A 16,021-nucleotide genomic window follows, 5' to 3' on the forward strand; every position below is an offset into this window, starting at 1 on the left:
TTTTTTTTTTTTTTTTTTTTTTTTTTGTTTTGTTTTTTTGTTTTTTTTTTGGGGGGGGTGAATTGCTAAACACGTGTCATTATTTGTCCGGTTCCCAAAAATGCCTGCATGTAATTAAGAAGTTACGTCAGAGTCGAACCAATCTCGAAGTATAAGCGTCAAGCCACAGAAAGGTTGAAAGGTCAATACAGGAAGTTGTGTGATTTCAAAATAAAGTAAATTAATTAAATTGTTATAAAATTGTAAATCCGTTGAGGAGGTCAGAGGAGAATGGCCACAGTGATATACAGACATTATTAGATTAGGACGAACTATGGAGTGAAACTCAGATTTTTATAAAGAGGGTAACAAACTGGGATTTGATGCATGGTGTGGCTCAGCGGTAGCCTAGAAATCTAGACGCACCCTAGCGGCAGCAAATATATTTTGCAGCCAGGGTCGTCTAACAACTCTCCGTTAGCTTGAGAGCTGGAAAAACCAAACTCTAGTCAGGCCAATCACATCGTGTATAGAGTCGGTGGGCGGGCTTATGGCTGCTGCTGCTGCTGCTGGGAACAGCGGTCTTCTTGAAGACTTGGAGTTCAGCTTTTCTTTGAGAAAAGAACAAAGAACGGCCCTGAAGTCATTCTTAAAAAAGGAAGATGTGTTTGGAGTTTTACTGACCGGATACGGCAAAAGTTTAATCTATCAACTAGCGTTGCTCTGCTTGGTTGTAGAACTATCCTATTGCGTGCAGAGGGAATTTGAAAGACAACCGTTTATCCCGCCCCTCGGATTGAGCCCAGCCAATGGTGAGTTCCCAGACCCAACATCTTGATGTGGGTCTGGCTTGTCAGGCTAGCTCAGGGGCGGAGCAGCGCGGTTGTCTTCTGGGGCTCCAATCCTGAATGTTTCCTCAAAAGCCCTGAATCTTTTAGGTTTAAAAAAAAAACTTTAACTTTGTGTCATTTCCCCTCAGTTTCTCTAACTGGATCGACAAATCAATGGAGCAAAAGTTTTGTTACTGGGGAAATAGTCTTGCTTTGCCAGACCTTCCTCTACAGCGCTGCGGAGGAGGGTCGTGCTCTGGTTTATTGGCATTTCTTTAAACCAATCACAATCGTCTTGGGCGGTGCTAAGCACCGCACGGAGTCGCGGTGCCTCTGCAAAATAGCCTCGGGAAGGAACTTGTTTTGGTGGAACATGTGTACGTTCAAAAGTTGTTTTAGTCGTGCAACAGAAAACTCAGATTGGACAGATAGTCTAGCTAGCTGTCTGGATTTACCCTGCAGAGATCTGAGGAGCAGTTAACCATAGTCCTCAGAAATCCACCAGAGGATAGAACGCCAACACAAAGAAAGATGAAGGGGACGGACATCCGGCAGGAACAGAGCAATCCCGGAAGTTGAACGTCGGGAATATAGACTACAGGGGAAATATCGCCACAGAATTCTGTGAACTGGTTTTCCAAATTAGTTATGCTGTTTACGCCAATTCCTACCCTACTGTACCTATGTTATGTAGCTTAAAAATAGAAATATCAGACAGTGTTTGCCTCTCTTTAGGTGTCAGGAGTGAAAATGAGTCATCCTCAACATTTGTTGTGTTCTGGTTTCAGAACGATGAAGACAGTTGGAAACAAAACAGGATGTCGGCTCTAAAGGATGATTCTTTTCCTCTGCAACTATCATGTTTTTCCCAAACGATTTTTAGGCATTGTATTATCAAATGGCTTGAAAAATAGTGCAAATAGCTGCTGTAAATAGAGCATGCCCCCGGACCCCCCCTAGGTTTGGGCTGGGCCCCAAATATAAACAAGGTCTGGCTCCGCCCCTGGAGTGGCTTGATTAAACCATGCTTCAGGAATAATTGATTGATGTTATAGCTAAAAATATGTAACAGTACATTACATATAAATAAAATGGTGAACACCAAAAGAGGAAAACATAAAAAAGACATATTTTGTAATTGTGTTAAATCATTTTTTCATTCTTTCAATTCTCTGTTTCAGCATTTTCATTAAGTCTTAACTTTGATTCATCATATTTCCTTCTTTTAGATTTAATTAGTTCGCTATAAAGTTGAAATATGACATGTCAAGTAATAATTAAATTTGAAGAAAAAAGAAAACAGTTAAATTATAAGTCTGGGGGAACTTTTCCCGCTAATAAAACGAGGATGCGCACGTTTACCTCAGAGCTTTTATTTTCGAAGGTCTTGACCGGAAATAGAGTCTTAATCTCACTAGTTTGACGTGCGAAGATATTTCGATGGATCTGCAGTTTAAGTAGGAATTTGGGAGCACAATCGTAGGAACATTTGGAGGCCTGAGTTTACCGAGGTAAGTTTAATTAGCTCTTTCTTTGTTCATGAGTTTGTTCTCAGTCGGTTCTGCTCGATATCAGAAACCTAAACTAAGAAGGCTCAGATTCGGATGTAAAAATAAGTTGTGTCTGCAGCTCGGTTACGGAGCTGAGAGTCTGTTGTAGTCCTCGGAGCACTGTGGAGATGAATGAACCTGTTGACAAACTGTTGCAGAAGTTTGAAAGAGTTGAGTTTTGCCTTTAAATGATCCAGTGATGACATACAGACAGTTCTTAGTAATGCTGCATTCAAAACGCATTGGATGAAGGGATTCTTTACACTGATGCCTCATTTAGATGCGATTTTAAGATGCATTATGTGCTCAACTGAAGCTTTAACTTATATTGAACTCATGAGGCTTTTTTCTTACTGTAGACTTTAAGATTTCTGGATATTTCTTGCAGTGTGATTCCATATTCTTTAAAAGACCTGGGGTGCATTTAATGTGTCTGTCATCTTAAATAGCCTACAGGTTTTTTCCTGGCTCATAGCAGAGCGTCTATGGGTCTATGGATTTTGAGTGTCAAACACTTCATTTCTTGCTTTTTCCCTGCTGTAGTATTTGTAGAATTCATGGCGCAGACTTTAAGGTTTCTGGATATTTCTTGCAGTGTGTTTCCAAATTCTTTCCTGGGGTGCACTTATGTGTATCTGTCATCTTAAGTACAGGTTTGTTTGAGCCTCAAACGCTTCATTTCCTGCATTCTGATACATGTGTATGCACCAATTTATGGTGGAAACGTCTTTATCATAGGCGGAGTTTGACATGAAAAAAAACAAAACAACTCATTGTAGCAGCTGAGACCTGTCCTACCACTTGGGGAACACAGCACTAGCACATATGGACAAAACAAACATGCTAAATAAACATATATGTTTATTTTTAAAGAAGATTTTAAATTACATTAACAATTTTTAACAATTCGCCCTTATGAAATCCAATCGCGTCACGGCTGGAACGCACTAGACAGACAGTCAGTAGACCTCCAGTCTGTTGAGACTCCTCTCCAAACGCAGAAACGAAGCGCAGTCACACAATAAAACGTTAAGACACGTTAAGAAAAAAGTTCTGTATTTTGCCGTAATCCACAGTGATCAGTAGATCCACTTCGCCGTTTAAACAAAGTGGAATAAAATGTATAAAAGTCCAAATCTCCTCTGGCTCCACCTACAGCCTGTAGTGAGGTTTGCAAAAATCCACCGCTCCCTGTTCAGATGCACCAATCAGGGCCGGGGGGGGGGGAGTGTCTTACTGCGTGTCAATCACTGCTCATGCTCACGCATTCATTCTCCCTTGTGGGGGGAGGGGCTTAGGAGACCGTTTTGGGCTTTAGCGGAAATGGGGGGAGGGACTGAGAAGTTGTTGATGTTCTAATGTTTTGACTAAGTCCTGGATCTTCCCAATCCTACCTACAGCACCTTTTTAAACGTGACTACAATACGTTTTTTTTAACCGGTTAAAATCCATTGCTAAAACCAAAAATTCCTCCATGCAGGAAAACCCCTGGAAGTAGCCTACAGCCCTGTGGTAGTTTGTCCCTGATCCAAGCTGGGGATGATTATGGGTTGGGAAGAGTTTGTGTTTGAACTTTAGGTTTTCTGACATTCTTTTGTCAAATCACAGTTCTGTCCATGTCAAGTCAATTCCATCTAGCCCAATTATCACAAATTACAAATTAGCTTTAAAGGGGTTTTACATCTGTAGGCTACAGCATTCTAGAGCTGGGTATCGCCACCGATGTCCCGATTCTATATCGATTGGATTAGGGATATGTCAGTAAATACCAATGTAGCTTTGATATGAAAGAGCTTCTCAGAGAACTAATGCTGTAAATTGTGCAAGGAACCCTCTAACCTGGTGCAATATTAAAAATAGTAATGCTGTCGTTAAGAATTGACCCCAAGGCAGTTAAGCAGAGACAGAAACAAATGTACAAGTGCTTTCTTTAGTGCAGAGGGAGTGATGCAGGGACGGAGACCTAAAGGCAGTTTTTCCCTCACCAAAATGTACCCTAACTTTGGAGCGTTATTTAGCAAGATGTGGATTCCTTACATCGTCTAGTTTCATATGATACCAACATCTTTAGCTTTAAAACGGAGCTTCTTAAAAAAAATCGATCTCAGGATTTTGAATCGATATCGGATCATTCAAATGAAGATCGATTTGAATCAGAAAATCTATCGTTTTTTGTTTTTTTTAAACCCAGCCCTATACATACGAAACCCTCTATCCTTAGACCCTCAATTTGGATAAGCCCTGAGGAAAAACTTTTTGTTTGTCTTTTACTTTGCCTGAGTATTGTATCTTGTTCAACCTGCACGTCTAGCATGCAACATGTTTGAATTTGTCCACATGGCCCGATGCCAGCTCTCTGCCCTCCTCTCTCGACTGTTTGACAGTTACCGTGTATAGCAACTGTGGTTTGTGTGTCTTGGTCGTGCAGGGTTGGATGATCCGCTCTGGTGCACAAAAACACTCACTGATTCAAAATCTTTGTCCACAGAGATACACCCAAACAACACAAAACACTCTAAGGACTTTTAATCTCCTATTTTAATTTCAGTATACATCGAAATACAGAGTACCATCTCTTTGGAACAATCTACCGGCATCACTACAATCAACCTAACCCTAACCAATCTACATTGTCATCATTCAAAAAACATTTGAAAGGCTGTGACGAACGATTATTTTCATTGGCGATTCATCTTTTGATTGTTTTCTCCACTAATTGATTAGTTCTTTGATCTATAAAATGCCACGAAATGGTGAAAAATGTCGATCAGTGTTTCCTAAAGTCCCAAGATGACGTCCTGAAATGTCTTGTTTTGTCCACAACTCAAAGATATTCAGCCGGGCACGTGGGTAGCTCACCTGGTAGAGCACGCGCCCATAGAGGTTTACCTCTCGAAGAAAGAAGATATTCAGCCATCAAAACCACCAGACTCCATTTAAAAAAGCAATACTTTTAGCATGTATAGAGCCAACATATGTTCACATGCAAATCGGTAAACTGTTATTTATTTCAACCAAAACTAGAGTTGTGATGGTTGGAAAAGTGGAAAGATGACCCAAAACGGCTTTTCATAGTTTTATTTCGTTTCTGTCGACTTTGAATGAAGTGTATTATACGATGCTAAAATTACTGTTTATTTACATGGAGTCTGGTGGGTTTAGCGAACGCAATTTTGCGGATGTTTTTATGTTTGAAAAAAGGATCTTACTCTTTACCAGAAAGGTCGACCTCCTTAGAAATCCTTTCCATAATGTTGTCAGACACTTAGAATATTAATCTGAGCCTGTGAGTGGCAAAACAAGCACTTTTGTGACGGTAAATACACAAAAACATAGGAAAATAGGGTCCAGGTTGAAAAAAACGGTAGTTACCCTTTAAGAAGCTGGAATCAGAGGATTTTGACTTTTTTTTCATAAGAAATAACTAATTAAACCAATTAATTGATTATCAAAATAGTTAGCGATTTATTGAATAGTTGACAATCGATCGATTAATCTTTGCAGCTCTATTGCTGTGGAGTGCATACAGAACGAAGGCTCATTGGGCGACAACAGGCATGTAACAGGTAGCCTGAGGCAGTCTGCATGTTTGTACATTTAATCCAGCTGACAAGCCGAGACAGAGCTGAGAGATATTCAGACCTGCTATGTGGAAGAACATGTAATCAATTCTTAATCAGTGATGACTAAGACTGTCAAACACTGTTTGTATGCCACATTTCGGGGGATGAATAAAAAGCAACACACACACCACGTGCTTTGTCTCCTTTGTAGTGCAGGGAATTATGACGTCCGGTATACTCGCCGCAGCCGACCTGTCTCAGTGTGACGTCATGGGAGCGCTGTAACTATGTCTACTCGCGCGTAGTGATCGCGACACTAGTTGCAGTCTTCTCCTGATCAGAGGTGTTGCTGATGAGGAAAGGCTACCGACTTTGCTCTTTCTACGGACCAGAAGAAGAAGAAAAAGGTAAACAACGGCAGAACTGGCAGCAGCATTGATGTCAATGCTTTGATTTGATTCAATGACCTACTTCGTCGCATCAGGCCTTTCCTTCACCATAAAGAAACTCCTCTTTACCCAATCAGTTCACAAGAGAGACTTTCAGTCACTCTGAGAGTCCTGGCATCCGGTTGCCCTCGAACTCGTCCATGCTTCCTGTTTCCGCTTTGTCGTGCGCCGTTGAAAAAAAATAGAGCGGTGCACTTAAATCTCGGCGCGGCAGCGAGATCTACGTCACTTTGACGTCACATTGGCGCGCAACAGCGAAAATAGTTTTGTTTTTCGAAATATCTCATGATATATTGTCTCTGGAAGTGTATTCTTCAACTTTTGTTTTTGTTAAAGAAGGAAAAGAACATTGCAATACTCAAAACCATTGAATCGCAACTCTTCTAGAATCGCAATAAATGAAAATCTCAATACAAATCAAATCAGCGGCCATGTATCACGAAAGAATCTAATCGGGACAAAGACGTATCGTCCAGCCCTAGGACATACACAAGACATAACTCATAATACATAACTGCCCCAAAACTTTTTCTCTTGTTTCTCTGTATATTTCATTTGAGGGGGGGTGCCATAAAATGCAACCACATAAAGTAAACTATATTAGGACCGGTGAAAAACAGTAAACATTGAAGATAAGTATTATTAGTAAAATATCTACCTTGTCTTAGGTCAAATCAGGGCTCAAATGTAGAATTTGAGAGTAGCTGTAGGGAGACATTTGTCCAGGGTTTAGGTTAATAAATGCAAACGCATCATCATAAGCTTTTGGTACATTAAGAAGTAGAATGGCAGTTGTCAGGAATTTATTTTAGAGACATTACCATTGGGTAAAGCCTACTATTACATTAAAAAGCAGCAAGTGCAGAGACCTAAAATGAGGTGAGACGTTAACTCTACTTCTTGCTCCACAAAACTCTGACAGCCAGACTCTGTGTTGAGATTTAAATTATTAAGAGAGACTTTTTGGTCAAGCCTGAGGGGATTAAAAAAGCAGTAAAAGCTGCTTTTAACAAATGTATGCATGTCTTTTTATCACCAGCGGACAGAAAAGGACTGACCTTAATAATGTTCTTTAAGTAATGATGACTTTTTAGTCATTTCCCTGAATGAATAAATATTGATTTGGTCTGCTAGAAGAGCCAGAATAAAGTCCCCCTTAAAGCCACATTCCTGAACAGAATTAGAGCTGCATAGATTTAGTTGATTAAATTAATCGCCAACTTTTCTAATAATTGATTAATCGGTTTTAAGTCATTTCTTATGAAAAAATCCTTAAGAAGTCTCTGATTCCAGCTTGTTAAATGTGAACATGTTCTAGTGTCTTCTCTCCTCTGTGACAGTGAACTGAATATCTTTGAGTTGTGGACAAAACAAGACATTTGAGGACGTCATTTTGGGACTTTGGGAGACACTGATCGACATTTTTCACCGTTTTCTGACATCGTAGAGACCAAACAACTTATCCACTCATCCAGAAAATAACCAACAGATTAATCGGCAATGAAAACAATCGTCAGTTGCAGCCCTACATAGAATCAGTCCCTGAATTACTGTACGAGAAGAGCCTGCAAAGCTTCTGTGGTGATGCTGGGGAATGCTTCCCCCTGACCCAGAAAACTACAGGAGGTGACATGCGGAGGGGGGGGGGAGGTTTTTATGGGACGGAAGCGACAGCATTTTGCAGCAATGAACTCTACACACTGTCCATGTGTGAATGGTCCGATGGAGGGGGACACGTGAGGTTGGCTGGCACGGCGGGCAGCGGGGGGGGGAAGAAGAGAGAGAACGAAACGCACGGGTGTTCTCTGGCTGTGATTCCCAAATGAAGCGTGAAGAACACAGACATGCACTCGGTCACAATGAAGTTTTACTTGTCAAGGAAGAAGGAGGTGAAGAAAGAATGAGCGAGCCCACGCAACGAACGGTGTTTTCCACGCAACACGTAGAAAACACCTTCCAGTGTTTTCCCCCCAGAAGAGTTGTTTAGCCCGGTGGCAAGTGTCTTTTTCGACGAGGGCCCAGCTGAGGCCATCACAGACTGATGGCAGCTTTAATGAAGAGCCCAGTAGTTTCTGTGATAACAGAATCATGGACGGAATCATGAAATTGAGAATAAAAAAAAGCTATATGACAGATTCCACAGGGCCGTGCATTAAATCAGCGCTAAGTAGGATTGGGCATCGAGAACCGATTCCTACTCGGAATAGTTTCAAAAATTACGATTCCAGTGAAATCGTTTCTTTATTGGAATCCTTTGGAGGATTTGGTTTCAAATCCGATCATCGGTTCCAAATTTAGCATGAGCAAGTTTTGGTTTCGCAGCAGTTTTGTTGTGTTGCAGCCACGGAGTAAGCGGAGCTCCAGTCTGGCTTCATTTTACGTTGAAAAAGCCCGGTAAAACTGCAAACCACCGTTCATAAAATGTTTTCTTATTTGTGAAATAAGCATGTGACCCGTTTCATCTCCACCCCTCAAAGAATCAGAATCGATAAGAACCGGAATCAAAAGGAAGAATTGGAATCAGAATTGTCAAAATCCAAACGATGCCCAACCCTAGTGCTAAGAGCTGACTGGAGATTTGAAAATATGACCGTCTAAGTTGTAAACCGAGCCGCCCCACTGTAGCACAAAAAATATATATATAAAGTACATTCAAAAATAATTCCCAGTAGTTTAGGCCTGGTGGGTGGGGTGGGGGGCAACTTAGGGCAGGCTTGCCATACACTGGGGGAAACATTGCCTTCACTTTCCACAAGACGTTTGTGAGTCTCCCATGGTGTCAAATTCACTTGACTCCAATCAGGATTGCCACAGACAATGCAACATTTGTGCATTTTTTTCCCCTCCAGCCAGAGGTTTCATGTAACTAAGCAGCACCAGGTTCAGTCATCACTATACAATTCAATTTTATTTAAAGTATCAAATCATAACAAGAGTTATCTCGAGACACTTTACAGATAGAGTAGGTCTAGACCACACTATAATTTACAAAGACCCAACAATTCTAGTAATTCCCCCAAGAGCAAGCATTTAGTGCGGCAGTGGTGAGGAAAAACTCCCTTTTAGGAAGAAACCTCGGCAGACCCAGGCTCTTGGTAGGCGGTGTCTGACGCTGCCGGTTGGGGGTGTGATGAACAGTGGCAATAATAGTCACAATAAAGATAATGGAACAGTGACTACAAATGGTAGTCGTAGTAGTTCATGTCATAGCAGAGAACTGCAGGGTGTTACAGGATGTAGCGTGGAACAGCAGAGCATAGCAGGATGCAGGACGCGGCAGGGCACCGCAGAGCGTAGCAGGGTGTAGCAGGACACAGCAGGGCACCGCAGAGCGTAGCAGGGTGTAGCAGGATACAGCAGGGCACTGCAGAGCGTAGCAGGGTGTAGCAGGACACAGCAGGGCACCGCAGAGCGTAGCAGGGTGTAGCAGGACACAGCAGGGCACCGCAGACCGTAGCAGGACACAGCAGGGCACCGCAGAGCGTAGCAGGGTGTAGCAGGATACAGCAGGGCACTGCAGAGCGTAGCAGGGTGTAGCAGGACACAGCAGGGCACCGCAGAGCGTAGCAGGGTGTAGCAGGACACAGCAGGGCACCGCAGACCGTAGCAAGACACAGCAAGGCACCGCAGAGCGTAGCAGGGTGTAGCAGGACCCAGCAGGGCACCGCAGACCGTAGCAGGACACAGTAGGGCTTTGATTTAGTTTAGTTTATTCACACATTATAAAAAACAACATGTTTGATGCATGTAAAACGTCTCTGATTCCAGCATCTCAAATGTGAATATTGTTCTAGTTTGTTCTCTCCTCTGTGACAGTAAACTGAATATCTTTGAGTTGTGGATAAAACAAGACATTTGAGGACGTCATCTTGGGCTTTTTGGGAAACAGTGATCCATATTTTTCACCATTTTCTGACCAAACAACTAATTGATTAATCGATAAAGCAATCAACAGATTATTCGACAATGAAAACAATTGTTAGCTGCAGCTCTACATAGCAAGAAGTCAATTTATTTCCATTTTTAAAAGGATATTTAGTTTGTTGGATCAAACATCATGTGATGATGTCATCATGTGTTGATGTGTGCCCTGTTGAGCTCCAACGGTTAGTCAACTAATCGATTAGTCGATTGCTGGAAAAATAATCTGCAACTATTTTGATAATCGATTATTCGTAAAAGTAATTTTTCATACAAAAATGGCAGTAAATGCTGTTTTTAGTCTCTCAAATCAGGAGGTTTCCTGCTTTTTTCTGTTTAATGTCATATTAAACTAAATATCTTTGGGTTTTGGACTGACACGGCAAGACATTTAAAGACGTCACCTTGTTTATAGACAAGACGATTAATCGAGAAAATAATCGGCAGATTAATCGATAATAAAAATAATAGGGTTGCAACTAACGATCATTTTCATCATAGATTAATCGGTCGGTTCTTTTCTCGATTAATGTATTAGTTAGCCAGGAAATCTAGACGCACCCTAGCGGCAGCAAATGTAATTTGCAGCCAGGGTCGTCTAGCAACTCTCCGTTAGCTTGCGAGCTGGAAAAACCAAACTCTAGTCAGGCCAATCACATCGTGTATAGAGTCAGTGGGCGGGCTTAACATAATAACGGCAGAGTTGCGACAGTTCTGTGTGAATTCCCTGCTACTTGAAAACAAAGAAGATGGCTGCTGCTGCTGGCGAACAGCGGTCTTTGGAATGGGCTTTGGCCGCGACTCTGGAAGACTTGGAGTTAAGCTTTTCTTTGAGAAAAGAACAAAGAACGGCACTGAAGTTATTCTTAAAAAAGGAAGATGTGTTTGGAGTTTTACTGACCGGATACGGCAAAAGTTTAACCTATCAACTAGCGTTGCTCTGGTTGGTTGTAGAACTATCCTATTGCGTGCAGAGGGAATTTGAAAGACAACCGTTTATCCCGCCCCTCGGATTGAGCCCTGCCAATGGTGAGTTCCCAGACCCAACATCTGGATGTGGGTCTGGCTTGTCAGGCTATGTATTATTTGTTTGGTCTATAAAATGGTGCAAAATGTGGATCAGTGTTTCCCAAAGTCCAAGATGACGTCCTCAAATGTCTTGTTTTTTCCCCAACTCAAAGATATTCAGATTACTGTCACAGAGGAGAGAAGAAACTAGAAAACATTTACATTAAGGAAGCTGGAATCAGAGAATTCTTTTACTTTTTTTCATGAAAAAATGACTCCAATAGATTAATTGATTATCAAAATACAGTAGTTGATTAATTGAAAAGTTGACAACTAATCGATTGCAGCTCTAGAAAATAGTGCCTTGCTATGTAATCAGTTCCTGAGTGCACATTCAGGTGTGAACCGCCGAAACGTTCAGGTTCTTCCCCCCCAGCAGGGACTAACACGGGATGTGAAGGTGCATTTGTATTCCTTCAGTTTATTTTCACGTGTGTGTATGTGCTGTTTGCCGTAAAAAGCCGGGAGCACAATGGTCTCTGTCTGTCTTACAATAGCCCTGATGAATGGGAGGAGGGAGCAACACAGAGAGACAGAAGGGGGCTGCAGGAAGCTCTCTTCACAGCAGTCATTTTCATGAAGCCCTTTTTTGTTTCTCATTTATTTACCTAGAGAAATGACTCGAGGGGAACACCAGCTGCTATGTTGCTCCAGCAGGTGTGAAGTGGGAACTGAGGGGGTTTAATTCAGATAAAATGATCCCCGGGATTCTCCAAGTTAGACCTTTTCAATTCTAATCATGTTTTCTTTTTTTTGGGGCATTTTCAGCCTTTATTTTGACAGGACAGCAGAAGACATGAAAGGGGAGAGAGAGAGAGGGAGGGACAGGTCGGAGTCGAACCCGGGCCCGCTGCGCCGAGGAGTAAACCTCTATATATGGGTGCCCACTCTACCAACTGAGCTATCCGGGCGCCCTTCAGTGCTATCTTTCTAGGATGAAATGTAATGCCAACTTCACGGCCGGATTATGGAAAATCAGTACGGATTATTTTTGTGTGGCTTTTTTAGGCCTTTATTATTGACAGGACAGCTTAGACCTGAAAGGGGAGAGATGGGCGGAATGACATGCAGCAAAGGGTCGCAGGTTGGAACTGAACCCGCAGCCGCTGCGTCGAGGACTGAGCCTCTGTATATGGGTGTGTACTCTACCAAGTGAGCTACCCAGAACGGATTTTAAGCCAGAGAAAAATAATTATTTACCAGTTAATATTACCTATAGTACTCACGTTGGTATTTAATGCTCAGTAGCTTTTTTGGGCTCTGTTGGTACTCTAATAACATCAAATAAATAAAATATTTGTCACATTAAGAGATCTTATGCTGCAAAACTGAAAATACAACATAAATATACTGTCGTATAACATCCAAATGGAGTAAATTGTAACGTTACACACACAGAACACATTTTTTTATGACGTCACGGGATTTATTTAATCCTACGAGAAGACAAGAAAAAAATATAGGAGAGCTGCAACAATTAACTGATTGTCAACTTAAATGAATCGCCAGCTTGTTAGATGTGAACATGTTCTAGTCTCTTCTCTCCTCTGTGACCGTAAACTGAATATCTTTGAGTTGTGGAAAAAACAAGACATTTGAGGACGTCATCTTTTTGGGAAACACTGATTGACATTTTTCACCATTTCATAAACCAAACAACTAATCCATTCATCAAGAAAATAATCGACAGATTAATGGATGAAGAAAATAAAAGTTGGTTGCAGCTCTAATATAAGACATTTGTAAACGAAGTAGTACTTTTTTTAAGGGCTTATTATTACTATTACTATATTACCCTGCTGGTACTCTGCTCTGCGGAGTGTGGCATCACTTTGCCCTTGCAGGGAAGGGAAGCGGCGGCCTGGTAGAATAGGAAGGGAGGAGTTTGATATCACTCTTTATCCCTGCTTCTATTGGGCACCGGGGGAGAAAGTGGGTGAGAGGTTGAGGGGTGTACAGGGAGAGGGGGGGGGAGCAGAGACTTATTCAGTGAGGTGACGTCCCTGCCTGGCGGAAGATGACGTGGTTTGTTAGAGAAGGTGAAATGAGCAGTTTTTGAAGTTTGTGTTGGAGCTTTAGATTAGTCTCAAGTTCCCTTTCCCCCTCTTTAATTCAGTTTCGATATGAACAATCAAGTGCCTGGCAGCGGAGGAATGAATCATGCAGTGAATGTCTTGTTTGTGTGCTCTGCGTCTTTGTTTTGGGTTTTAACTTTCCTTTCTTTAATAAATGGTGATGTTGCAACAAGAGCAGTGTGTGGGATTTTCTTTCTTCAAGTCCTTGTTTTTGTCCTATATGCACCTGCACAGAAGAATTGTATGGATGTGCAAATTTTTCCTTTGAAAATGTTCTTTTATAACAAATAAACTACCTCTTTATATATTTTTATAGAGACTTGAGATATATATATATATATATATATATATATATATATATATATATATATATATATAAATGTATTTACCTGCTTTGCATTTTTACTGATGTTTTGCACTGAAGGGACTGCATTCAATAAAGTCTATTCTATCAAGGGGGGGTGGGGGGGAACTTAGGTGGCCCTCCCCTCACCCTATCTCAGCACCGGCCCCTCGCTACTGTCTGCACCCCGAGTCGCTCTGTTCTGCTGAATCAAAGAGTGGCACAACATGACTGAGAGTAACCTCGCTCTTTCTGTTAAACCAATCGTTATTACTTCCTGGTGTCTCTCCACTTCCCTCCCCCCCCCCCCCGTCTACAGCTTTTCTTCTTGTTTTTTCTCTCTGAGCGGTGCCAAGCCTGCGGCCCAATGTGGTTCAGCCTTTTAACCAGCCCCTTCAGACTGGAATTTAAACAGTTTCAGAAGGGCGAGTGTTGGTTTTAATAACCCTCTCGTTTAGGTTTTGTTGCATTCTGTGTTTAAGATGGATGGTAGTGTTTACTGTGGGGGATGGCAGGGGTTTTTCCTGACACAGAGAATAGGCCTTTGTTGTCCCCGGAGCACTGTGGAGATGGATGAACCTGTTGACAAACTGTTGCATAAAGTTTTAAAGAATTCAGTTTAGTTTTTGAATGATACAGAACATGCAGGCACAGTTCTTAGTAGCTTAATGCTGCATTCAAAAGACATTTGATGACGTGTCCCTTTACACTGATGCCTCCAGATAAGATTCTTTATTTATGTCTTATTTGATCAACTGAAGCTTTAATTGATCTCATGGGGCTTTTTCCAAGAGATCTAACATGAGACTGTAGTATTTGTAGAATTCATGGTGCAGAGACTTTAAGATTTCTGGATATTTCTTGCAGTGTCCTTCCAAATTCTTTAAAAGACCTGGGGTGCACTTGTGTGTGTCTGTCATCTTAAGTAGCCTACAGGTTTTTTCCTGGTTCATAGCAGAGGGTCTATGGATCTCCCCCCCCCAGGACATTTTGAGTGTCAAACACTTCATTTCCTGCATTCTAAAAACATTTTTGATGCAATGTATTTATATAGAATGTGTAGGAAAACACCGTGTTCGAACTATACCGTGGCCTTTAGGGGGAGCCCACTTTTTGTGCGCTTGCGACTTACAATGACTTACAAAGATACATAACAGCTACAAGTGTATGCACTGTACAGGATTTACCCTATTATACTTTATCGACAGGAATTGATAGGACAAACAGCCACAAAGTCTATAAACAAAGCATCAGGCTGTCTTTGAGATTTCACATGAACAACGGTTAAAGTTACTCAGGCTACCGAAGAATACCTTAATTCTTCCGTTCAATTAGGCCTAAGCAACGCACCCCAAGCTTCCATCCTTAACCCAGTGGTGTAGTCTTACGTATTGTAGTGGGTATATTGTACCACTTTTTTTTTTTTCCTGGTTCAGAATGGGCCAAAAGTTGACCCCAAAGCAACGAGGACAAAATAAAATAGGCTACTTATATTTGTCTTAAATGTGTGGTGAAGGGAAGATACTGGCGTTAGTGTAGGCGGAGCATTTGGGCCCTGTCGCTACGCGCACACTATGCACTACGCTCAGGAGCGGGTTGATGAAAGATGAAAAAGGTCTCTCTGCATGTTTTGCAGTGTTAGCTTAGTTTGCTGTCACATTACTCGACCACGTATTTGTGAATACAAATATCTGAAGTGAAAGTTATGTCACAAATATATGTTGTTGCGTATCGTTGCACATTTTTAAGTGGGTATATGGAAATCCTGGAGATTTCTTAGTGGGTATACTGCATATACCTGTGTATCACGTAGACTACACCACTGCCTTAACCATTTTGCCAGCAGCGTGTTAGCATTTGAACTTGAAAAGTGCTGTGTGTCCACAGTGTGTGCAGACTGTAGTTACAGTATTGCCTGAGGCCTTTTGGAGGAGCAATACACAAAAGTGTATTGGGAGTTGCACCTGGAATTGCCTCCAGCCTGAAAACAAAGGATGCAGCCAATGGCCAAGTGTGCCAATCTCGCTCAAGGGTTAAAGACAACACAAGGGTTAACAAACAGCTGTGTATATCGGCTCTTCCAGTCTCTCCACTGCTGACTGTTTCAATTTAACGGGAGAGAGGAGCAAGAGGTGTTAAGATTGTGACCGGCCTCTGACGAGCTGTTAGCACCTCCATCTTCAGCCAGAGAGGACATTATTTCTTCAGCTTCTTCTTGTGTTGCACTCCCCCCCCTTGGGGGG

General features: G+C 41.8%; 1 protein-coding gene across 1 annotated transcript in view; it reads left to right on the top strand.

Moving 5' to 3' along the window:
• Positions 1-2,225: 2,225 nt before the first annotated feature.
• The window catches only part of acsl2 (acyl-CoA synthetase long chain family member 2), a 31,332-nt gene continuing 17,536 nt past the window's right edge, over positions 2,226-16,021 (top strand). The window contains exon 1 of the mRNA XM_078251617.1: positions 2,226-2,320. The gene's annotated coding sequence lies outside the window, so the exon portion shown is untranslated. The remainder of the gene's footprint in view (positions 2,321-16,021) is intronic.

Source organism: Sander vitreus, chromosome 5 (genome assembly GCF_031162955.1).
Source record: "Sander vitreus isolate 19-12246 chromosome 5, sanVit1, whole genome shotgun sequence".
Taxonomy (NCBI): domain Eukaryota; kingdom Metazoa; phylum Chordata; class Actinopteri; order Perciformes; family Percidae; genus Sander; species Sander vitreus.